General features: G+C 46.3%; 1 long non-coding RNA gene across 1 annotated transcript; it reads right to left on the bottom strand.

The window, feature by feature from the left end:
- Window positions 1-10,988: 10,988 nt before the first annotated feature.
- LOC310694347 lies at window positions 10,989-15,041 on the bottom strand. The gene is made up of 2 exons (XR_014519607.1): window positions 14,735-15,041; window positions 10,989-11,791 (listed from the first exon to the last, which is right to left on the bottom strand). It is a non-coding gene; the product is annotated as an uncharacterized lncRNA (long non-coding RNA).
- Window positions 15,042-25,949: the final 10,908 nt, after the last annotated feature.

Below are 25,949 nucleotides of genomic sequence, written 5' to 3'. Positions count from 1 at the left end.
TGCTTAAAGACCTCCAAAGGAGGAGACTCCACCACACTCCTTCGCAGCAAATTCCACTGTCGAACAGCTCTTACTGGCAGGAAGTTCTTCCTAATGTTTAGGTGGAATCTTCTTTCTTGTAGTTTGGATCCATTGCTCTGTGTCCGCTTCTCTGGAGCAGCAGAAAACAACCTTTCTCCCTCCTCTATGTGACATCCTTTTATATATTTGAACATGGCTATCATATCACCCCTTAACCTCCTCTTCTCCAGGCTAAACATGCCCAGCTCCCTTAGCGATTCCAATACGTTGAGAAGTGGGTGGTTTTCTCATGGAAGTTTGTTGTTGTTGTTTTCACTGATTGAAAATGCCAGTTTTGTACTGTTGATGCAGCACTGATTTTGAGCCACGCTGTCCACGCTCATTTGCAATGATTCCTCACCTTTCTCCCTTGCAGGACCCAGAGCTCCTTGGAGGAAGTTCTGGATGAAGTCACCCGAACAATCAAGGAGATGTGATGGGGTCAAGAATCTGTTTCTTTTGTGGAAGTGGGGGGCATTTGCATAGGAAAGAACAGTTGTGCCTCCTCCTCCGTGTGTGTGTGTGTGTGTGTGTGTGTGAGAGAGAGAGAGAGAGAGAGAGAGAGAGAGAGACAGCAGTCCTGTGTAGACACGTCTTGTACCAAACAATCAGCGATCCTGTTTGCTTTGGGTGCCAATGCTTACGATGCACAAAAAATAATAATTGAGCAGCGGGAGGGTAAAATGCAATAATCCATTTACAACAGGGGTGGGGAGCAACCAACAGCCAGGGCCATTCCCTTCAGTGGTGGGTTCATGGAATACCTTTGGGGCACAAGTCCAGGGGTGAGACTCAGAGGGTGAGGAGGCAGCAGACTTTAAGGAAGAGAAACGGAACCTCAAAAAGCAGCTAACCTTTTTGAGCCAAAGGCCACATGAGCCAACCTTCCAAGGGATGGGGAACAGCCAAAGTGTAGCCAACGTGACAAAGTGGCTTTGGTGAGGACTGTACTTCTCAAGATTCTTTTCCAAGGGGACCCAAAGGAGCAGCCAGCAAAGTGATTTTTTAATAAAATAAAATTGATGTATGTTTTTTGAGCTGCGGTGTGTGTGCTTGGGAGCCACACAAATACCTTTGGCATCGCAATGTAACAGTAGGGTACACACAGGAAAAGCCAGTGCGCGCATACAAAAACATATGTGCACACATTTATAAATATGTGCTTGTGTTTGTGTGTGTGTTTGCCAACCCCACCAAATTCCCACTCCTTTGCCACCCTTCTTCCCCAATACCTGGCTGTCATCCCTCCCTCCACACCTGACCAGTCAAGACTTTTACATTACCAAGCCACACCATGCGTGATGGAAACACGCCTTTGTGCATATTGTCCATATTGAGGAGAGGGAGATTGAAATTGTTTCTATGTTTGTCTCTTCCACTGGTCCTTTTGGAATTTTCTATCTGCCAGACTGGAAGGTTGATGAGTCAGAGATATAGTGGAGGAGGGGAATGGAAAGCTTCAATTACCACCAAGAACTGAGTACAATAGATAGGGTTTAAACTTTCTGATTTGTAAATTTGGCCATTTCCATTGCATTTGTTTCATTTGCAAAAAGTAATTTATTTACATTTTTTGGAATTCTTTTAAAAAAACAACCAAAGTATTTTCTTTCTACCACAGCTTTTCTCTTGTCATTTATTTATTTTACATGTCATCTTTCCTTAAAAAAACAATAATGTCTGAAATCTATTTACTGGATCTGTAATTTACTGGTTAACATCTGGATGCTTCCTGGAGACAGAAGTGAGATCGACACATCGAAATCGATGAGTTCGCATAACAACCCCATAAAAACGCAATGGTGTGGTATGCCGAGTTGCTGAAAAGGGGGAAAGGGGGAATGGCAACTAAATTGGAGGGAGGGATAGAAACACACACACACACACACACACACACACACACACACACACACACACTGGAAAAAACCATTGTCTGGATCCCCAAACACATAGAGGAAATAGAGGAATCCACTGTATTCCATCCCCTCCTGAACACCCAGGTGATAACTGAGCATTGTTGACTGACTGTTGGGGCTGATGAGATTTAGAGTCCAACATGGAGAGCCATGGGTTCCTCAACCACAGTTTGGATCTCCAAGATATCCCACCATCTCTCTCACTCGCTCTCTGAAACCATAGGCTTGTAGTGACTTGCACCTTTGATGGATAAACCAAGGCTGGGCACATTCCTGATTCTGAAGGAACTGCTTCTAGCAGAAAAACAGGACAAGGTCTAGCAAAACACTTTGCTTCTGCCCTTATGAGGCATTTTTTATGTACACATTACTTGGCTGGACGACTGCAGCATCTGGGACTTTCTAGTTTTAGAGGAAAAGTAAGAGCGCTTACTTCTGAGGAGGCATATACACCATTGTACTGTCAGTTAACCGAACCATGAAATTCTTAATGAGGGCCTGTTGTTCAGCTGGAATCATGCCCAAGCTTTCATGCCTGGTCCTGTCACTCTTCCATCTTGTCTGTTTGTGCATTATCTTGGAAACATTCCTGTCCAGCGTCATGAACCTATGCTGTCAGTTTCACAGCCAGATCTCAACTAAAAAGTTGTATTCCAAGCTGGCACTGCACTAGGGTAACACTCCATCGTGCACAATGAGGTTAAACATATTGTGTGTGCATTTAATACTACTACTACTAAATTTATACCCCGCCCATCTGGCTGGGCTTTCCTAGCCACTTTGGGCGGCTTCCAACAAAATATTAAAATACAGTGGTACCTCGGGTTACATACGCTTCAGGTTACAGACACTTCAGGTTACAGACTTCGCTAACCCAGAAATCGTACCTCGGGTTAAGAACTTTGCTTCAGGGTGAGAACAGAAATCACGCGGCGGCGACCTGGGGAGGCACCATTAGCTAAAGTGGTACCTCAGGTTAAGAACAGTTTCAGGTTAAGAACGGACCTCTGAAACAAATTAAGTACTTAACCCGAGGTACCACTGTACAGTAATGCATCAAACATTAAAAGCTTCCCTAAACAGGGCTGCCCTCAGATGTCTTCTAAAAGTCTGGTAGTTGCTCTTCTCTTTGACATCTGGTGGGAGGGCGTTCCACAGGGCGGGTGCCACCACCGAGAAGGCCCTCTGCCTGGTTCCCTGTACCTTGGCTTCTCGCAGTGAGGGAACCGCTAGAAGGCCCTCAGCGCTGGACCTCAGTGTCCAGGCAGAATGATGGGGGTGGAGACGCTCCTTCAGGTATACAGGACCGAGGCTGTTTAGGGCTTTAAAGGTCAGCACCAACACACTGAATTCTGCTTGGAAACGTACTGGGAGCCAATGTAGGTCTTTCAAGACTGATGTTATCTGGTCTCGGCGGCCCCTCCCAGTCACCAGTCTAGCTGCCGCATTCTGGATTAGTTGCAGTTTCTGGGTCACCTTCAAAGGTAGCCCCACATAGAGTGCATTGCAGTAGTCCAAGCAGGAGATAACCAGAGCATGCACCACTCTGGCAAGGCAGTCCGCAGGAAGGTAGGGTCTCAGCCTGCGTACCAGATGGAGCTGATAAACAGCTGCCCTGGACACAGAATTAACCTGCTCCTCCATGGACAGCTGCAAGTCCAAAATGACTCCCAGGCTGCGCAACTGATCCTTCAGGGGCACAGTTACCCCATTCAGAAGCTCTAAGTTCACTCACTGGAATTGGGGACGAGCTGGTACTACAAAATGTGACAGATCATCTTCCATTGGCTAGGCCAGCGGAGCTTTCTAAACTTTTCATGTTGGTGACAAACCTTTTAGACATGTATCATTTCGTGACACAGTCATTCAGTTTTACTAGCGAACTGGAGGTTAAACTAACCCCTTTCCAGCCCCGGGAGGAGCGCTTGTGCCAACACACCTACGCACTGCAGACGACACACTAATGTGTCATGACACCTGGTTTGGAAAGCTCTGGGCTGCACGGCTGCCATATTTTGAAGAGCAAAAAGGAGGACACATTCGCCAACTTTGACTTTTAACTATGGATCGCTGACAACTTTCCACTTTATATACCCTTGATAAAGAGGGCATGTCCTGGAAAAAGAGGACATATGGCAACCTTAGCTAGGGCATCAAGCACCACTGAGAGGCTGCCAGGTGGACCAACAGTTTGAATTAGTATGAGGTCACTTCCTATATTCCTTTGTCAGTGTTTGGGGGTGACATACTGTATTTTTCTGTGTATAAGACTAGGTTTTTCCCCCTAAAAAATGATGTCAAAAATTAGGGGGCGTCTTATACACAGATACACCCCCCTTTTTAAAACCCGAGTCCCCCAAAATGCATTATATATACATAAGATACATTATATATACATATATGTATAAGATATACATTATATCTTCTACATGGGGGTGTCTTATAGACGGAAAAATACGGTATTTCGAAAAGTGAAAATCCAGACACAGAAGTTATTGAGTTATTGAGATTATTTTTTTGGGGGGGGGGGGGAAAGTTTGAGCTATTTTAAAGAAAATTCTCCAAGATCAATGCAGTGGTACGTCGGTTTAAGAACAGTCTGGTTTCAGGACAATTTTGTTTACAAACTCCGCAAAACCGGAAATAGTGTCTTGGTTTGAGAACTTTACCTCGGTCTAAGAACGGAATCCGAATGGTGGAAGGGCACCAGCGCTGGGAGGCCTCCTTAGGGAAAGTGCGCCTCAGTTTAAGAATGGTTTTGGTTTAAGAACAGACTTCCAGAATGGATTAAGTTCGTAAACTGAGGTACCACTGTATTACGGCTTTGTCTGGGAAATTCTGGATGTATGGAAGCCCTATGGTTGGGCACTAGAGGGCACCCTAACTCTTTCCTAATACCATATCCAGCTGCTCCCATATTTAGAGTCCTGCAGATGTTTTCTAAGGCATTTTCAGGCATTTTCCTGAAGTCATGAGTGTCCAGCTATCTGAAGAGGTAAGGATGGGAGAATCAGTCAATTTTGGTTTCATGAAAACGGGGTCCTGCAAATTGCACTTGCCATAAACATTTCCCCCGAATGCACACATTTTAATGCAGCTGTTTCCCCCCCTAATAAAGCAGTTTTTGAACGTTCTTTTCACAGATAAATGCATTTTTATGCCAGTAGAGGCATTTTTAATGTACACATTACTTGGCTGGAGGACTGCATCATCTGGGGCTTTCTAGTTTTAGAGAAAAAGCAAGAGGTGACAAGAAAGAAGTTTACAACATTATACATGGCATGGAGAAAGGGGGTAGAGAAATGTTTTTCTCTTTCTCCCCCATGACACTAGAACTCATAGACATCCAATGGAGCTGAATGTTGGAAGATTCAGGACAGATAACAGAAGGACTTATTCACACAGTGCAGTGTTAAACTGTGGAACTCACTCCCACAGGAGGCAGTGATAACAAGCAACTTGGGCGGAATTTAAAAATAAATTCATGGAGGATGAGGCTAAGGGGAAAAGTTTCCAACAGCTGACACCTTCAAAATAGAGGACTGTACCCTGTGAAAGGGACATGGGTGGCGCTGTGGGTTAAACCACTGAGCCTCAAGCATGCCAATCAGAAGGTCGGAGGTTCGAATCCCTGCACCGGGGTGAGCTCCCATTGCTCAGTCCCAGCTCCTGCCAAACTAGCAGTTCGAAAGCACGTCAAAGTGCAAGTAGATAAATAGGTACCGCTCCGGCGGGAAGGTAAACGGTGTTTCCGTGCTTCTCTGGTTTGCCAGAAGTGGCTTAGTCATGCTGGCCACATGACCCAGAAGCTGTACGCCGGCTCCCTTGGCCAATAAAGCGAGATGAGCGCCGCAACCCCAGAGTCGGTCACGACTGGACCTAATGGTCAGGGGTCCCTTTACCTTTACCTTTACCTTTACCCTGTGAAGAGGCCACCTGACCACCCTCCACACGCATGACGTGCTGTCTTCTGGGTGATCTGCCAGGCAGAACAGCAGTACTTGGAATAAGTGATTGCGTAGACAGGCGGAGTCTCCCAAACCCTGGGCAGCCCCCGTGTGGAATAACGACTCAAGACAACATGCTAGGGGATTAAAATTGGCCATAACTTTATTATGTTTCAGATGTGGGTAGACCTTGGCTCAGGCATTGGGCGTTTATCCCTCCCAGTCCCCCGCCGGGAATCTGGAGAACATCAGGGTTATCCAGTGTGTTTGTGTGTGGGATGGGCTGGCTCTGGAGAGCATATGTTCAAGCAGAGACAGCCCGCCTCCATTACGCCGCCGTCGCAGGGGAGAGCAATGACGACCTCTAAGCGTAAGGCCAAAGCCTCCCCTCAAGCAACCCCTTTAACAGGGAACCCTGGTATCACCGCCACAAAGAGAAGGGGGGCGTGGGTCACTGCTGCACGCCCCCCCCCCCAATTCAGGGAAGATAGACTAAAGGATTCCACCCAAGGCCCGATACCGCCAAAGTTGTGATGTTTTGCTACAGGAAAGGCAAACTTGCCAATGCCGGAGAATTCCTTTCCGGCCCTTCGACAGCGACCTTGATGTAGCAGCGCCCGCGTACCTGTGGAGAAAAGGTTAACCTGCAAAAGAAGCCTTAACTGAGGGCGAGTGGGGTGGGAGAAGCTCTGGAGTCAACTGACGATTCCCAGGTAAGATAATCCCCCTGTTATGTGGGCAGGTAGTCCCTTCCCCTACCTGGCCTGGTCACCTTGGCAACGCCTCCCCAGGCAGGATTGGGCAACTGGCTGAGGTAGGTGGAGACCTCCAGGTATCCCACCTGGGGAAGGCGAAGCCAAGCCTTTGCTAATGGTGCCGCATAGGGTCCAGGGAGCTGCGCGCGACCACGCAAAGGGCGCCCCCCCATTTAATGTGGGGAGCGGTCGTTATGAACTGTTATTTCACAAGCCACTGAAATTGGCAGACTCCTTTTTTTCCTGTTGGATGTTGACCAAGGAGTGAGAGAGGAGAGCTGAGTCTCATCTCTGCATTTTTCTACATGCAGGGATTTGTCTGGAAATGCATGAGTTACTGGTCCTTAGGATTGTGAAACGGATCTGGCAATAAGCACATTGAGCCTGGGAAACACTGCGAGTTTTGCTATTCTGGCTAAGCAATCTTTCCCACTGGTTCCTGATTTTAACTCCTGGGGTGCCCATGAGAAATCATTGGTGGCTGATGCCCTCGGGCACGAGTGGGATGGAAGGCAAAGAGCCCAACATTTTGTGGAGACAGAGCCAACGAGAAGCAGAGACAACCGGTTCTAGTTTTGTCGCCGTCTTCCTCCCGGCTGAGTTCTACAACGAACAGCCCTGAGACCAAGGAGCAGAAGTTGACAGGCGGTGTTAACACTCTGGACTGTTTGTGGGATAAGAAGACTGAATTTGGAGGGGCAGCGCCATATTCACCTATTCTCCAGCCGGCACCAGATTCTTCAGCCCTTCTCTAAATATACTGATGTCTGCAATATGGTATAGTAATATGATTCTACAGTGGTACCTCGGGTTACATACGCTTCAGCTTACAGACTCCGCTAACCCAGAAATAGTGCTTCAGGTTAAGAACTTTGCTTCAGGATGAGAACAGAAATTGTGCTCCGGCGGCACGGCAGCAGCAGGAGGTCCCATTAGCTAAAGTGGTGCTTCAGGTTAAGAACAGTTTCAGGTTAAGTACGGACCTCTGGAAACAATTAAGTACTTAACGTGAGGTACCACTGTACTGGGAGGGTTCTTAAACAGCAGAGATGGAAAATCAGTGGCCCTCCATACATTACCAGACCACAACTCCTGCCATTCTTGACTATTGGATATGCTGGTTTGCAGACCCTCCAATAGTCCCTATTTTCCAGGGACAGTCCCAGATTTACAGAAGCCGTCCTGGTTTCTGATTTGATCCTGGAATGTCCCCCTTTTCCTTAAGGATAAAGGGACCCCTGACCGTTAGGTCCAGTCACAGGCGACTCTGGGGTTGCGGTGCTCATCTTGCTTTACTGGCCGAGGGAGCTGACGTTTGTCCACAGACAGTTTTTCCGGGTCATGTGGCCAGCATGACTAAGCTGCTTCTGGTGAAACCAGAGCAGTGCACAGAAACGCTGTTTACCTTCCCGCCGGAGTGGTACCTATTTATCTACTTGCACTTTGTAAGAAGCTTTGTAAGAAGCACATATGACCCCCTTGTTACAACAGCTCCAATGGCTATTGGTCTATTTCTAGGGACAATTCAAAGTGCTGCTTATGGTCCATAAAGCCCTATACCACGGGATATGGGTGGAGCTATGGTCTAAACCAGGCATGGCCAAACTTGGCCCTCCAGCTGTTTTGGGACTACAATTCTCATCATCCCGACCACCGGTCCTGTTAGTTAGGGATGATGGGAGTTGTAGTCCCAAAACAGCTGGAGGACCAAGTTTCGCCATGCCTGTCCAAACCACTGAGCCTCTTGGGCTTGCTATTCAAAAGGTTGTCGATTTGAATCCCCACGACAGAGTGAGTTCTCATTGCTCTGTCCAGCTCCTACCAACCTAGTAGTTCGAAAGCACACCAGGGCAAGTAGATAAATAGGTACCGCTGCGGCAGGAAGGTAAACGGTGTCCAGTTGCGCCAGAAGCAGTTTAATCATGCTGGCCACATGACTCAGAAAGCTGTCTGTGGACAAACAGGCTCCCTTGGCCTGAAAGTGAGATGAGCGCCGCAACCCCATAGTCGCCTTTGACTGGACTTAACCGTCCAGGGGTCCTTCACCTTTTACCTTTATATCAGAGCTTTCCCAACTTTTCATGTTGGTGACACACACTTTAGATGTGCATCATTTTGTGACATGGTGTCAGGGAACTGACATCGGAGCTAGAGGCGGAGGGAAGGCTCTCAAATGATGCTGGAAAAGGGCCCAGAAGGGAGAGAGGCAGCTCCGCAGATGGGGAAGCAAATCAGCGCAACACCAGGGATATAGAGGGGCTGATGGGGGAATCGGCGAGAGGGCTCCAGGACTCTTCACCGGACACCAGTGGGGAGAGCACGGGTCCTCCGCTACCCACGCCCTCCCTGCACAGAAGACTTCCGCGCAGAGAGAGTAGGAGGAGACTGGGTGTCAAACAACTTTTATGTTGGAAAAGATTTAAGAAACGCCCACTGACGGATTCTGCTAGCGACTGAGGCAGCCACGAAGTGAAGGGCTGCCCAGACTGAAAGGTTTAGCAAGGCAACAAAGCCTGGAGAGGCGGAAACTTACGCACGAGCAACCCATACACATTACACACGATAATTCAGTTTTACTAGCAAACTGGAGGTTAAACTAACCCCTTTCCGGGAGGAGCGTGGAGACCATTTGCATGACACACCTACACACTGCAGCCGACCCACAAACTTGTCAAGTCACACTGTTCAGACAGCTCTGCCCTGTACAGTTAGGCCCAGGCGATCTGAAGGACCATAGTCTCCTATATACATGGTTCTCCCCATCCTCTCACCCAGAGAGCTTCATGGTTGAGTGATGTGGGGGTCAGGTGGAATTGCTATGAGGAATTATGAAAAATGGAGCACGCCATTGTGTCAGCGATGACAGCATTGCTTTGACTGGGCTTGATTCATTGACATTAATTTCAGATCAAATCCCACAAGCCTCTGCTCTTCTGCCATTTCCTTTCTCTACTCCTGACAGGCATCTATAAGCATTCTAAACACAGGCCAGATGTTCACCAGGCATCCTGGGTCATAAAGATAGATGTAAAGCTTTTGATGTAGCTTTTGTTAGTTTTGCTAATCTAAGGGCCAGGAGGAGAGTTCACAAGGAGATGATAAACATGCCTATCTTTCCTTGACATATGGTTGTCAAGCCTCTGCTTAAAGACCTCCAAAAAAGGAGACTCCACCACACTCCTTGGCAGCAAATTCCACTGTCGAACAGCTCTTACTGTCAGAAAGTTCTTCCTAATGTTTAGGTGGAATCTTCTTTCTTGTAGTTTCGATCCATTGCTCCGTGTCCGCTTCTCTGGAGCAGCAGAAAACAACCTTTCTCCCTCCTCTATGTGACATCCTTTTATATATTTGAGCATGGCTATCATATCACCCCTTAACCTCCTCTTCTCCAGGCTAAACATGCCCAGCTCCCTTAGCCGTTCCTCATAAGGCATCGTTTCCAGGCCTTTGACCATTTTGGTTGCCCTCCTCTGGACACGTTCCAGTTTGTCAGTGTCCTTCTTGAACTGTGGTGCCCAGAACTGGACACAGTACTCCAGGTGAGGTCTGACCAGAGCAGAATACAGTGGCGCTATTACTTCCCTTGATCTAGATGCTATACTCCTATTGATGCAGCCCAGAATTGCATTGGCTTTTTTAGCTGCCGCGTCACACTGTTGGCTTATGTCAAGTTTGTGGTCAACCAAGACTCCTAGATCCTTTTCACATGTACTGCTCTCAAGCCAGGTGTCACCCATCTTGTATTTGTGCCTCTCATTTGACATCCTTCTTCTCCTGTTTACTGTTGTTTATGACCTCCGGGGTTTGCTAAAAGCATTTCTCCTGGATTCCTGTTTTATTTACTCTGAACTACATATGCATGCTCAAGTAGGAAATAGTTTCTTTGTAGTTAAAAGGATTTCTTCTGATCTGACTTTGTCCCACGTGGGTTTTTTTGAAATGCTCAGAGAAAATCTGATTGGTTCTTACGAACACTGTGTAAAAAGTTCTTTTGTGAATAAAACGACCTGGGTCAAGGGGTGGACAGTTTATTATTCACACTTCCTCCCAGAGTCTTGCTGGTCAAGCCTCGTGTGTATTTTATTAACCAGAGTCCAATCCTTCCTTGCTTTTGGAACGCAATAGAGTGGGGACTAGAACCCTGGTCTTGCAGCTCCCAGCCTGATGCTCTAACCACTACACTACACTGGACCCACACTTCTCAGGATTCCCTGCCAGGGACCACCTCCCATTGGTCAGACCAGAGCAACCATTGCAGTACAAATCCTGCAGCAAGACACACAGGGAAGAACGACTTTGAGAAGGCAGACTGATGCTTGTGCATAAATTTTAATAATATCTTGCCGTCAGAGCCCAGAGCAATACATTGGAAGAAAAGATATATTGTAAGGGGGAAAGGGTGAACCAGATGATTCAATGTGCTATTTTGGATACATCATAAAATAAATATAGGGGAAATTAGGTTGCAAAGAAGGTTTTTTTCCAGACAGGACTCTTCAGCTGAGCGCTCACAAGGTCTGTCAGGGTGAGACACACAGACATCCATTGGCTAGCGATGTTCTGAGCTGATGACTAGATGAGTGTCCATTGATGTTGACGGGACTAGATGGGCTGGGGTCCTGTGTGCCCTGGAAACATCGATTCCCAGATTTTCTGTTCTTCTCAGCTTGCCTTTTTGAAAGAGGTAGGAAAGTATTTGCTAGAATGGAGCCGACAGCAAAGATGGATGGAAAACGAATGGGGTCATAAATATCAGACCATGCTTTCATATTCCATTCCTTCCCTCCTACCCTTCTCCTTGCGGGGACTTCTCTGGGTAGGCTGTGGCAGACGTCGCTTAACAGCATGGGGGGTCCTGTTTGGGAGGGCAGCACTGCTTAGGGGGGCAGCATTGCTGAGGAGGGGGGCAGCACTGCTGAGGAGGGGGGCAGCACTGCTGAGGAGGGGGGCAGCACTGCTGAGGTGGGGGGCAGCACTTCTGGGGAGGGGGGCAGCACTTCTGCTGAGGTGGTGGGCAGCATTTCTGAGGCGTCTTCTTGCATTGAGGAGGGGGTGGGCAAGTTTGCTTGCATTGCTGACTTTGGTAAGACATCTTCTGCTGATTTAGAGAAGTCTAGAAGACAAAGAGAGAGATCTTTGATATATAACAACAACAGCAACAATTTAATATTTATACCCTGCCCATCTGGCTGCGCCTTCCCAGACACTGGGCGGCCTCCAACAAAACATCAAAATACCGTAATGCATCAAACATTAAAAGCTTCCCTAAAGAGGGCCGCCTTCAGATGTCTTCTAAAGTCTGGAAGTTGTTCTTCTCTTTGAACATCTGATTGGAGGGCGTTCCACAGGGTGGGCGCCACCACCAAGAAGACCCTCTGCCTGGTTCCCTGTAACTTGATTTCTTGCAGTGAGGGAACTGCCAGAAGGCCCTTGGTGCTGCACCTCAGTGTCCGGGCAGAACGATGGGGGTGGAGACGCTCCTTCAGGTATACTGGACCGAGGCCGTTTAGGGCTTTAAAGGTCAGCACCAACACTTTGAATTGTGCTCGGAAACGTACTGGGAGCCAAGACTGGTGTCTTTGAAGACTGGTGTTGTGTGGTCTCGGCGGCCGCTCCCAGTCACCAGTCTAGCTGCCGCATCCTGGATTAGTTGCAGTTTCTGGGTCACCTTCAAAGGTAGCCCCACATAGAGTGCATTGCAGTAGTCCAAGCAGGAGATAACCAGAGCATGCACCACTCTGGCAAGGCAGTCTGCAGGAAGGTAGGGTCTCATCCTGCGTACCAGATGGAGCTGATAAACAGCTGCCCTGGACACAGAATTGACCTGTGCCTCCATGGACATCTGTGAGTCCAAAATGACTCCCAGGCTGTGCACCTGGTCCCTTCAGGGGCACAATTACCCCATATACCGTATATATATATTAGTACAGCATTGATCTTGGAAGTGTTTGCAAATAACAAAAATAGTACCCAATGCATGAATTTTCAGTGGTGTGAAATTCAAAGAACCAGGGACCAGAACCACCTTATTTATTTAGGCCTCATTTGTACTGTACATTTGAAGAAGTATCACATCATTTGAGGAAAGTCATGGCTTCCACCAAAGAATGGTGGGAACTATAGTTTGCCAAGTGCTCTCACAATTTCCAGAGATCTCTGGAAAGAGGGAGGGGTTGATAAACCACTCTGGGAATTGTAGCTCTCTGAGGGGGAAAGGGAGTCTCCTCTCAGCATCATAACAACCTACGTTTCCCAGCATTCTTTGGGAGGGAAGCCATTACTTTCCACTCCTGCCCTAGGTCACATTCACTGTGATTGAAAACCACTATTGCTACCACTTTGAACAGTCATGGCGTAGACCTGCCTTTGACCAATCATGTCCCAAACAATCAGGGATCACATATTAAATGCACCTACAGAGGTGTAAGGGATGTGGGTGGCGCTGCGGGTTAAACTACAGAGCCTAGGACTTGCTGATCAGAAGGTTGGCAGTTCGAATCCCCGCAACAAGGTGAGCTCCCGTTGCTCAGTCCCAGCTCCTGCCAACCTAGCAGTTCGAAAGCACGTCAAAGTGCAAGTAGATAAATAGGTACCACTCCAGCGGGAAGGTAAACGCCGTTTCCATGTGCTGCTCTGGTTCACCAGAAATGGCTTTGTCATGCTGGCCACACAACCCAGAAGCTGTATGCCGGCTCCCTCAGCCAATAAAGCGAGATGAGCACCACAACCCCAGTCGGTCACGACTGGACCTAATGGTCAGGGGTCCCTTTACCTTTACAGAGGTGTAAAGCAGGAATGGAGAGCCCAGGACCCTCCATACATTGTTGGAACCCAACTCTCAACAACCCGCGCCAACATTGCCCAATGGTTAGGGATGAATGAAGTTGTAGTTGCAATAATGTCCTTGGACTCAAGCTCCCATGATGGGAGATGAACTCCAGTGACATCTGAAGTTCCACAGGTTCCCCACCCCTGCTTCAGGGAAAACCACAGCTTTACAAGTCACCATTTAACTCTGCATTGTCAGATACCAATGTCCCATTTGGATCACCTCTGGGAAGTATGAGATCACACTGGTAGATCACCTGACTTACAGCAGAAAGTACCGGGCTCAGTCCCCAGCATTTCCAAGTAGGGCATGGAAAATCTCCCCATCTGAAACCTTAGAGAGTCACTGCGAATCAGTGTTAACAATACCAGGCTAGATGGACCAATGGTCCAAGGTAGTATATAAGGCAACTTCCCATGTTTCACCCAACAGGAGTGCCAACTTGGCCCTGCGACCGTGAGTGACCAGGGCCATGATTGCCACTTATTTATTTAATTTTATTTATACCCCACCCTTCCCAGCCAAGACCGGGCTCAGGGGCGGCTAACATCAAGTATAAAAACAATGGATTAAAATACAACTTAAAAACAGGATTAAGATACAACTTAAAATGCCTCATTTCAGTGGAAGCCCAGATCAAAAACTGTTTGGGGGGAGAAAACGTCAAATCTTCACGAAGGCCAACTATCCAGACTGGTCCTATGTGGGCCAGAAAAAAGCCAAGGAAGTCCCCAAATAGGGGTTCCATCACAGAAGGAGAAAGGAAAAAGGAAAGAGAGGGAGGGAGGGGATCAGGCTGGTTCCAAGCCAAAGGCCAGGTGGAACAACTCTGTCTTACAGGCCCTGTGGAAAGAAATCAGATCCTGCAGGGCCCTGGTCTCATGAGACAGAGCGTTCCACCAGGCTGGAGCCAGTGTTGAGCCATGAAGCGTGCATGGCCCTGGCACTGAAATTTGTGGTTGCCTAGCCCCTTCACGGGGAATTTTGTGGGTGCTCGGGCACCCAGGGCCCCAGGGAGTTGGCACCTACGCCACCCACAGTTTCCCCTGCCGAAACCCTTCACGGGGAATTTTGTGGATGCTCGGGCACCCAGGGCCCCAGGGAGTTGGCACCTACGCCACCCACAGTTTCCCCTGCTGAAACCACTATCTTAAAACCAGTCTTCACAACAAAAGCAGTCATTGCAAAAAAACCCACCCCCAAAACTTAACAACCAGTGCTGCTTACCCAAGCTCAGAAATGGTCAACACTCAAGTGGACAGGTAGCAAAGTAGAATGAGGAGCCTGCAGAGGCGATGTCTTATATATATGCCAACATTAAGTTCCTGTTTGCATCGGAAGAATTTCACTCACCTGTCCAAAATAAATAAATAAATCAAAAATCAAAAGGGGAACACCCTCTCCAGTCGTTGAGTAGATCTTAATTTGTGATCTTAATTTGTTTGTGTGCATCAGCAGGGTAGTCACGGAGGAAGATTGCATGATCACTTGGGAAGGAGAGTCCGTTTATTTATTCATTTATTTTCTTCCCCAGCAGAAGCTCCACCTAATTGTTAATTGGATGATGATAATACCTTTGGCCACTGTCGGCCGAATCATCCTCTGAGCACTGCTTTCTGAGAAAGAGAAAAGCATTTCCTCAATCCATTATGCATCATAAATGCTGGGTGAGCATTCATGTTAGAAACATCAATTGTCTCGCTGTTTATGGGAACTCACTGCATAATTTCCGCTGAACTTTAGTCCTCTTCCTCCAGCCCCAACGCCCAGAGATCCCATAACTTTATTTGATTGGGGGGCCTGTAGATTTTTTTAAAAAAGCGCGGATTGTACTAAACCTTTCCTGTACCCAGCCCTCATCTGCACTGTGCATTTAAAGCAGTATTTGTTGTTGTTGTTTAGTTGCGTCCGACTCTTCGTGACCCCCTGGACCAGAGCACACCAGGCACTCCTGTCTTCCACTACTGCCTGGTCAAACTCATGTTGGTAGCTTCGAGAACACTGTCCAACCATCTCGTCCTCTGTCGTCCCCTTCTCCTTGTGCCCTCAATCTTTCCCAACATGAGGATCTTTTCCAGGGAGTCTTCTCTTCTCATGAGGTGGCCAAAATATTGGCGCCTCAGCTTCAGGATCTGTCCTTCCAGTGAGCACTCAGGGCTGATTTCCTTCAGAATGGATAGGTTTGATCTTCTTGCAGTCCATGAGACTCTTTAGGGTCTCCTCCAGCACCATAATTCCAAAGCAACAATTCTTCGGCGATCAGCTTTCTTTATGGTCCAGCTCTCACTTCCATACATCACTACTGGGAAAACCATAGCTTTAACTATACGGACCTTTGTTGGCAAGGTGATGTCTCTGCTTTTTAAGATGCTGTCTAGGTTTGTCATTGCTTTTCTCCCAAGAAGCAGGCGTCTTTTAATTTCGTGGCCGCTGTCACCATCTGCAGTGATCATGGAGCCCAAGAAAGTAAAACCTCTCACTGCCTCCATTTCTTCCCCTTCTATTTGCCAGGAGGTGATGGGCCCAGTGGCCACGATCTTTGTTTTTTTTGATGTTGAGCTTCAGACCACATTTTGTTCTCTCCTCTTTCACCCTCATTAAAAGGTTTTCCCTAGGATGTCCCTATTTTCATCAGAGAATTGTTGGAGGGTATGGAGTTATGCAGCCCTTGAGCAATCCAAAGGCAGCTCTGTATAGGGAAGTTGTTTTTTTTAAAAAAAATGTTTAATGTGGTGTAGTGGTTAAGAGCGGTGGACTCGTAATCTGGGGAACCGGGTTCATGTCTCTGCTCCTCCACATGCAGCTGCTGGGTGACCTTGGGTCAGTCACACTTCTCTGAAGTCTCTCAGCCCCACTCACCTCACAGAGTGTTTGTTGTGGGGGAGGAAGGGAAAGGAGAATGTTAGCCGCTTTGAGACTCCTTAAAGGGAGTGAAAGGCGGGATAGCAAATCCAAACTCTTCTTCTCTTCTTCTTTATCATGTTTTTATATATGTTGGAAGCCATTCAGAATGGCTGGGGCAAAACAATGCTAATACTAATAATGGAATAGGACACCCGTCCCTATTTTCACCGGAGAATTGTTGGAGGGTATGAGATTATTGTCCCCCATCGATTTCCAACCACCTCCCCAGACATATTTCGCTAGGTTACCCTGTTAAACTTGGCTTACTGTGGCTGCTTTGAAGCTATTCAATTTGTTCTATTTTAATAGATATAACCTGTTTACCCATGTGGCTGTTGTTTTGAGTTGTCTTCCTGGTATGCTGGCGAAGTTCCTTTTGGCATTCCAGGATCACATTGGGAACAGTCAGTAATTTATTACTTTTTTTTTTACAGAAATATATAATAGGAATTAATTAAGGACATTTGGCTCCGACAGGATATTAATTACTTAATTAAGGACATAAAGCTCTGATTGTGGGAGATTGCAGGAAATGGGGTGAAGCACATGAAAGTTTCGTCACCTTTGGCAATGCTCCCTTCCTCGTGATTCTCACAGTTTCTTTCACGTCCTCACCAGCCTTGATCCGTCCTTCAAAAAATGGCTTCCGGGTGAGGTTTCCAAGAAGTGGCTAAAATGTCTGGTAAAACTGAGCCATATGGCATCCCATATGGGAAGGGCTGATTTTGAAAAAGAAGAATAAAGATGCTCAACTTTTGTGTCCGGATTTTCAGTTTTTGATATATGGCAACCCAGCCATGGCATCTGCTGGAGGGGAAGAGATGGAATGGAGTGGGATGTCTGTGGGCATGGCTGGCTGGCATCCTGAAGAGGAAGACGAAATACTTCAACAATACTGCAACACTTGTGACAAGTGCTGCTGGTTCATAGTAATCACCATCCCACTTGGCACAACGATGTCACCGTTTGTGACCCAAGTCCCACACAGTTCTTGAATGCGTCTTCCTTCATGACCACTCCAAAGCCCATGATGCAGTGCGGCCTGGCAGGCAAAATATTCACACATAGGAAATACACTGCACTAAATGTGGTGTTTGTTTATAAAGTCCTCACAAAAACTCACCATTAGTTTAGGGAATGCTTATTTTTGTAGGAATGTGTATTTTTGTAGGCAGTTATGTCTCTCATAGGGATTGTGATGACTCAGGTTTTTTTGTTGTTGCCATAGACAAATCTGTCAATTTCTGTTTCTCTCAGTTTCTTGTTTTACCAATATGAAGTTCAGTTCTCCCCATTTTTCACATTAACTTGTGGTGATTCCCCCCCTCTAAATCGGACTTCCTCAACCTCGGCCCTCCAGATGTTCTTGGCCTACAACTCCCATGATCCCTAGCTAGCAGGACCAGTGGTCAGGGATGGTGGGAATTGTAGTCTCAAAACATCTGGAGAGCTGACGTTGAGGAAGCCTGCTCTAAATCCTCATGAAAATTAATCCTTCACAATTTCTAAAAGCCATTAACCTTAATTTACTGCATTTTTGCTTGTTTTCACTAACATATGCTCTTTTATGTACAATGGCTGGTATCTAAGTCTGAAAGTAAACCCATTTATATTAATGGATCCGAATCAGTCATGTTTAGTTACCTTCAGTGGGTCTACTCTTCGTTAGGAGGCCATTGGATCCAACACAATAATAATAGTACTAAGTGCATTGCATCATCCAGGAATCGTGATCAGGATATTCCCAACGCCTATGGGTCATAGCCAACTAATTTCTACTCAGAGTAAACCCACTGAAATGAATGAACCTAAGTTAAGCCACATTCACTTCATGTTGGTTATGATACCACTTTAGATAGCCATGGCTTCCCTACAAAGAATTCTGGAAACTATAGTTTCTCAAGAGTGCTGATAGTTGTTAGGAGACCCCACTCCCAGTCCCCTCACGGAGCTAGAATTCCCAAAGTGGTTTAACAATCAATCCCTCTTCACAGGGAACTCTGGGAATTGTAGCTCTTGTAAGGGGACTATGAACTTCATAACAATTCTCACCATCCTTAACAAACTACAGCTCTCAGAATTCTTTATCTGCTTAAAGTGCTATCAGAGTGCTTTAAATGTATAGCGTGACAGTTGCCTGAGGCAAAAATATTCAGGGAAAGTTTTAGCAGTGGTTGCTACCTGTGGCAATATGGGAAAGATTAAATATCTGTTGTTCGGTTCAGACAGGTCTGTAGAGCATCATGCAGACAAATTTGAAGTTGCTCAGATCATGAAGCCTCCCTTGATATTTGAGATTCTGTTTTTTATGCATGTTCTAAGTTTTATGCATGTAGCCAAGTTCTTATATATTTTTATGTATAATTCTTAAGTAAATTTTATGTTCTTACTATTCTGCTTGGCTGCAGCCTGCCTTTGGTTGCCTTATTAATGAAGTTGAAATAAACATTTGATTAAAATGCAAACTGCATTTCTTCTCCATTCCCAGTTATGCAGCTATTTTAATTTTTTTTTTTGGGGGGGGGGGCGTTTTGTCAACTGGTTAGGTGATTTCCTGCGTTGAGCAAGCAACATGAGGCAGAAGACAGATGATGACAATGATTCTTCCTTTCCAATGAATATCTAGGTGGGGTTCTCGTTGACACAATGCATGGACCCAGAAATGAACTCTTCTTCCCCAAAAGATAATGATACCTTGGAACATGACTGTTCTGATGCTGCTGCTGCATGGACATGTCAAGATTGCAAAAGCATCCTTTACTCAGCCAGGTGAAACATCCCCCCCCTTTTTCCTTACTCAATCAAACCAACGTATGAAGTGAGTGTATAAAAAGTCCCTCACTTCCTAGGACTCTTCACTAAACTTTGCTTCTCGTGCCTGATTGAGCCTTGACTGAACGTCACATCAGGTAAGTAGAATTAGTTAGCTTTTTTTGGGGTGGGAAGTTGCATGTTCCTGACGAAGCTAGATTTCAGAACATAGCAGTCTTCTCCAGTTTGGTGACTTCAAGATGCCGTTTGACTCCAGCTCCCAGCAGCCAGCATGGTCAAGGGAGATGGGAGTTGGATTAGATGGCCTTTGCATTAGAAGAATGAAGTGTTGCAATGGAGGTAACTTAGGTTCAGAAAAGGCATTTGTTTATTTCTGGGAGAGGGAAGCTGTGATCCTCCTGATGTGGCTGGACCCCAATTCCCATAATCCCCAGTGGCCAATGGCCAGGGTTGATGAGAGATGGGGCCCAGTTACATCTTTAGAGATAGGTTCCCCAGCCCTGTCTTAGACACTTGGCTCAACCAAGCAGGCATCCCATGTTAAATGCACTTGTGGAGGTGTAAAGGAGGTGTTGTTGGGCTACAGCTCCCATCAGCCACAACCAGCATGGGCAATGGTCAGGGATGATGGGGTTTGTCTATGGGGCAGCAAGTTGGGGTTGTCTAGGATGTATCTTCAGGAGAAAGCAGAGGTGACTGGAAAGTTTACTCAGAATTAAGCCCCACCAAACTCAGTGGGATATTAGCTAGCTAATGTACCTAGGTTAGCAGCCTCAGACATGCCTAATGTCATTGTTCATAATTATAATTATTATTTACTAATGTTCTCCACCAAGGAGGCAGATCATGGGGAAACCATTCACATAGTGTATCTTAATTCATTGAAGGATTTCTCAATGATATGCTTGTTGACAAGTAGGGAATACATGGGCTGGGTGATGCTACTGTAAGTTGGATGGAAAGTTGGTTGAGCAACCCAACACAATCATTGTGGAATGCTCTTGTCTCTGATGTGAAGCTGCATCCAACAGTTGCTTCAGATGCTTATAAGGCCATCTCTTTTTGCTCTGCACCAAAGGATTGGACCCTGCCATTGCTGAATTCTTGTTTTCAATCTGTATTTTCTTTTTTTAATAATACTGGCCCCATCTGTGCTAGACATCTAAAATTGTTCCCTTCACTGAGCTACAATCCCCAGAGTTCCCTGGGATTGTTGGTTAAATTGCTCTGGGATTTGTAGCTCTGAAAGGGGAATAGTGTTCGCCTTACAACTCTCAGCACCCTTCACAAGCTACAGTTCCCAGGATTCTTTGGGAGAAGACATGACTCTCCAGTAAGTTCTTCTTATGTTCCACTCTTGGTGGCAGTAGGGAAGTTGCTGCTGCAGTTAGTTCCTGGTTGTGTGCAAGAGGCATCTGCTTGGCCGATGTGGGAACATGATGCTGGACTAGATGACCTATTGACCTGATCCAGCAAGACTCTTCTTACTTTCTTACATTCTTACCTGGAGACCGGTTCCCCACCCCTGATTTAAAGTTGACACCTATCAAGACATGCACACTTATTCCATTAATTGTTTATTTCCCCCTTCCATTTTGCTAATCTTCTGAAGCATCGAAGCAATCAGTAATGGCGAATCGTGTTCTTTTTCTTCCTCCTCCAGGTTTCTCCAGCAATCCAAGATGTCGCAGCAGCAACAGTGCAAGCAGCCTTGCCAGGTTCCTCCTCAGTGTTGTCCTCCTCAGCAGGACTGTCTCCCTCCACAGCAAAAGTGTCCTCCCCAGAAGGACTGCCTCCCTCCGCAGCAAAAGTGTCCTCCTCAGCAGGATTGCCTCCCTCCACAGCAAAAGTGTCCTCCTCAACAGACCCAGGATCCAAAGTGCTGCTAAGAAACCCCTGAAATAAACAGCCAAAGCAAAAACCCACGAGAGAAGGAGGGCTGGAGATGGATGCAGGAAGTAACACCCAGGTGTCAGCTTCATTGACTTCCATCTTGCTGTGAACTTCGTTGTAACATCATGTTATTTCTACCCTAACCTAAGCCCATTAATTTCAGTGGCCAATGTTTACCCCACTCCGAAAAGGCCTGCTGGACACGGCTAACTTAGAGTTCATTACTTGCAATGAGTCTCCTCTGAGTAGTTGGCTACAATCCAGTGGGTTTGCTCTGAGTGTGACTTAGCTGCATATGACCCTTCATATCTGCTCTTAAAACAGATATACATAACCTGGAGGGGAAATGGTGGACAGGATCTACTTTGTTGTCAGCCAATCCAGTTCTGTGGACATCATCCGATGGTTCGCCCATCCTTCTCAATCCATCACTGGATGGCTTAACTCTTCACCAGTATAGTTGTTGAACATCTGTATGTACTTTGTCTGGCTGGTAGACAGGCACACAGCTGAAATATAGGATGTGTCCCGTATTCCATGCTATTTGCAATTGCTGTTCCTCCAATAGCCTTCTTGCTCCCCTGGTGTACTGCTCTGGCTCCCAGTTCTGTGCCTGAATGTATTATTAAAAGGTGCACATTGTAATGAATCAGCCTTTCAGTGCTTTATTCATCACTTGGTCATTTGTTTGCATAGCAGGAACACAGGAAGCTGCCTTTAACCATCCAGCTCAATATTTTCCATGATAAATGGCAGCAGCTTCCCAGAACCTGGGACCTTTTGCATGCAAAGCAGATGCTCCGCCAGTGACCTGTGGCCCTTCCCTTAAACATAGAATAAGAATCTACTGTAGTCCTCGTGGTTCTGAACAAAGGGTTCATTTAAATAGGGGCAGAGTACATTGCCTCATCGGTTCATCAAGCTCAGTATTGTCTATAATCAGTGGTGTGGCTCTCAAGGATTTTAGTGGGGTCCAGTCCCATTCCAACCTGGACATTCCAAGGACTGAACTTGGGTCCTTCTTCATGCAAGAATGCCTTGGGTTACATACGCTTCAGGTTACATACGCTTCAGGTTACAGACTCCGCTAACCCAGAAATAGTACCTTGGGTTAAGAACTTTGCTTCAGGATGAGAACAGAAATCGTGCAGCAGCGGCGCGGCGGCAGCAGGAGGCCCCATTGGCTAAAGTGGTGCTTCAGGTTAAGAACAGTTTCAGGTTAAGAACAGACCTCCAGAACGAATTAAGTTCTTAACCCAAGGTACCACTATATATATATATATATGATTGTAATCCTTATTGGAAGGTGCCTTATACAGAGTCAGATCATTGGGCCATGTATCTCAGTATTTGTCCACAGTGATTGACAGTGGCTTTCAAAAGTTTCAGGCAGGGGAATCTTTCCCAGACCTTACAGGAGATTCCAGGGACTGAATTCTGTTTGTATTTGTTACTTAATGTACAGTGGTACCTCGGGCTACAGATGCTTCAGGTTACAGACGCTTCAGGTTACAGACTCCGCTAACCCAGAAATAGTACCTCGGGTTAAGAACTTTGCTTCAGGATGAGAACAGAAATCGCGCAGCGGCAGCAGGAGGCCCCATTAGCTAAAGTGGTACCTCAGGTTAAGAACAGTTTCAGGTTAAGAACGGACCTCCAGAAGGAATTAAGTTCTTAACCCAAGGTACCACTGTATTTTATATCCCACCTTTATCCCAAGCATCATTACAAAATGCAAAATAATAAAAGCAAACTAGTTGACAAAAATAGCCAAAACACATTCAGAACCGGCAATTGGCCCTGACGATAGCCCAGTGATCATCTGAACCATGGTTCCCCAAAGCCTGTCTGAACAGGAACATCTTAGCCTACTGGTGGAAAGATAATGTCAGGGAGCTGACAAGAAGGAAAAGGTAGCTTGCAGTTCAGAGGAAGACAGTGAAACGCTGGCTAACTTACAGTTGGTTTCTTTTTTTTTTTAAAAAAAGTTATTTATTAGAGGTTTGAAAGTTACAGAAAAAAGAAGAAAGAAACAATAAAAAGTTAAACAAAACAAAACAATACCTTACAATACATCAGAAATAAAAAGAAAAACAAGAAACAATACAGCAAAACAACAAGAAAAACAAAAACATTTAAAAACACATCCAATATTTCCGTATCTTTATCTTTCATTTACTTGTTTCATCGACCTCCTCACACCTCCCTTTTTTGTATTCTAGTTCAATAAGCTATCTCAGCAAATCCTTTCCATCTTTCTCAATTTTTGTTCTATAATTTATCTTAACACAATCTAACCTTAAATTTTCCACTTTGGCCCATTAACAATCTATTTTTACTTAATTCTTTATAACATTTCTGCTAAAGCCATATAGCTTCCTTCCAGCATCCTTCTAACATTCATTAATTTTGCAATATTTCTGTAAATATACTTTGAATTTTTTCCAATCTTCTTCCACCGACTCTTCTCCCTGGTCTCGGATTCTGCCAGTCATTTCCGCCAATTCCATGTAGTCTACAGTTGGTTTCTTTATTAAGGAAGCAGAACAGAGAACACACGGAGGCTTCTAAGGGTTGCTCCTTTCTAGATGAAGCATTCTTCTTCTTCTTATTATTATTATTATTGGAAAGACCCTCTCAGGCAGGGGTCAGCAAACTTTTTCAGCAGGGGGCCAGTCCACTGTTCCTCAGACCTTGTGGGGGCCGGACTATATTTTGAAAATAAAAATAAAAATGGACGAATTCCCATGCCCCACTAATAACCCAGAAATGCATTTTAAACAAAAGCACACATTCGACTCGTGTAAAAAGACCAGGCAGGTCCCACAAATAACCCAAAGATGCATTTGAAATAAAAGGACACATTCTACTAATGTAAAAACACGCTGATTTCTGGACCGTCCGAAGGCGATTGGGCCAGATCCGGCCCCCGGGCCTTAGTTTGCCTACCCATGCTCTCAGGCATTAGATTCAGCAAGATCTTGGTAGTTCTGTTGCCCTCAGAAATTCAGGTGCTGGCAGCAATAACTGAGGGAAAGGCATCCTTTGTGGCAGCCTATGACCTGCTGAACTTTGCCCCCCAGCAATGCATCTGGCAATTTATCTTGGCAGTTTCCACCCTGTGCCAAAGGTGAACTTCTCCACCTTGACCCTTGAATGCCTGAGATGCATGTTTTTAAGACCCGCCCTATCCCTGCAGTTGTAATTGGTGTTAAACCGTTTTTAATAAAGCAGTTTAAATTGTCAGAAGCCGCCCTTGGACCTTAAGCAGAGGGATGCGTAATTAGCCGAATAATAGATACTATTTCTTCCTTCTTTTTGTTTTTTTTCATTGTTTTGTAAGGACTGGTGGGGCGGGGGACTTCCGGCGAGGCAAAATGGTGGGCACCACGGCAGCGAGCAGCTCCTGAAGCCAGCCAAAGCCAACTACACTACCAGGCTGGCTCCGGGCTGCTGAGACTGCTGCTGCCACTGCCAAGGGGGAACTGGGGACGCCTGGCGCGCCAGCCCCGGAAAACCCCGGAGCTGATGCAGGGAGAAGGAGGAGAGAGAAAGAGGAAGGAGAAAAAAGAGGGGAACCCCAACCTTGTCACGCTGTTGCCACTGCTGCTGCTAAGGAGGAGAGGTAGGAGAACACCGGGAGGGCAGGGGCACATGGCCGAGCCCAGTCCCAATCCTAGCACTCCAAGAGAGCAGGCCGGGGCCCAGAGGAAGGCCGCATGACAGAGGAGACCACAGAAGAGCAGATACTACTTCTTTTTTAAATAACTTTTTTAAAATAACTTTTTTTATCTAAAAAAAAAAAAAGTGCCCCCAGATTCTTTTGGGGAAAAAAAATCTGGTAACCTTATTTTAAGTGAGAGAGCAGAACCTGGGAGGCCTAGGTTAAAATCTTCCACAGGGCTGCGAAGCTCTTGGGCAAGTCGTCTCCACCTACATCACCTCGAGCGCTTCAGGATGAAAGTGAAATAAATACTTATCATTCTCTCCCGCCTGCTTCCAGTGATGAGCTCACCAGGAAAACACCTGCAGTGTTGTCCACCTTCCCTGGAAACGCTCAGACACGTAGGAGGAATTCTTTGGCATCTGGGAAATTATTACCTGCGTGCTAAATATCAGGTGCAGGAACACTCAGAGTTTACCGGCAGCTTAATCATAACCCATCCAACTGGGACATTGTGACATTGAATGTCTTCTCCTCCACACATAAATTTGCCCCAATGTTTTCATTCACGCTCAGTTGCCAGCTCTGCCTCCCAGTTTAGTGGCATCCTTTATGAGCTCATCTAATGTCTTTTAGGAGTCTCACCCATTCTTTGGTTTCATAACAAAGACCCAAAATACGTTGTGCAGTTGTGGGCTTCCAGCCAGCAACCTGCGGCTTTGCGGCTCATACAGATAAAACCTTCTGAGTCCGCAAAATGGAAGATAAGGCAAACATGCTCCTTGCCTTTATATAGCAGTTAGTACAGCTAAGCAAACGGCAACATTAAAAGAAGGGAGCCGGAGTGTTGGACTAGGTCAGACATAGGCAAGCTCAGCCATCCAGATGTTTTGGGACTACAACGCCCATCATCCCTGACCACTGGCCCTGTTAGCTAGGGATGATGGGAGTTGTAGTCCCAAAACTTCTGGAGGGCCGAGTTTGCCTGTGCCTGGATTAGGTGGACCTGGGAAAGACTAGGGTTCAAATCTTCACTCAACTATTAACCTCCTGAGTGATCTTGGCATACCACCCAACATTCCTCAGATGAAAATAGGGACATTTCTCACTCCTCACCCAATTGACCCTTCTCTACCCCCCGTGTTTTCTTCTCCACCCCCCCCCAGAGCATTTCCAAAACCATGACACCAATGAAACCATCCTGAGAAA

This window comes from Podarcis liolepis, assembly GCF_965112155.1.
Source record: "Podarcis liolepis genome assembly, chromosome: 15".
NCBI classification, from domain to species: domain Eukaryota; kingdom Metazoa; phylum Chordata; class Lepidosauria; order Squamata; family Lacertidae; genus Podarcis; species Podarcis liolepis.
Note: the sequence above shows the minus strand (reverse complement) of the source record. Positions and strands in the feature narration are given on the sequence as shown.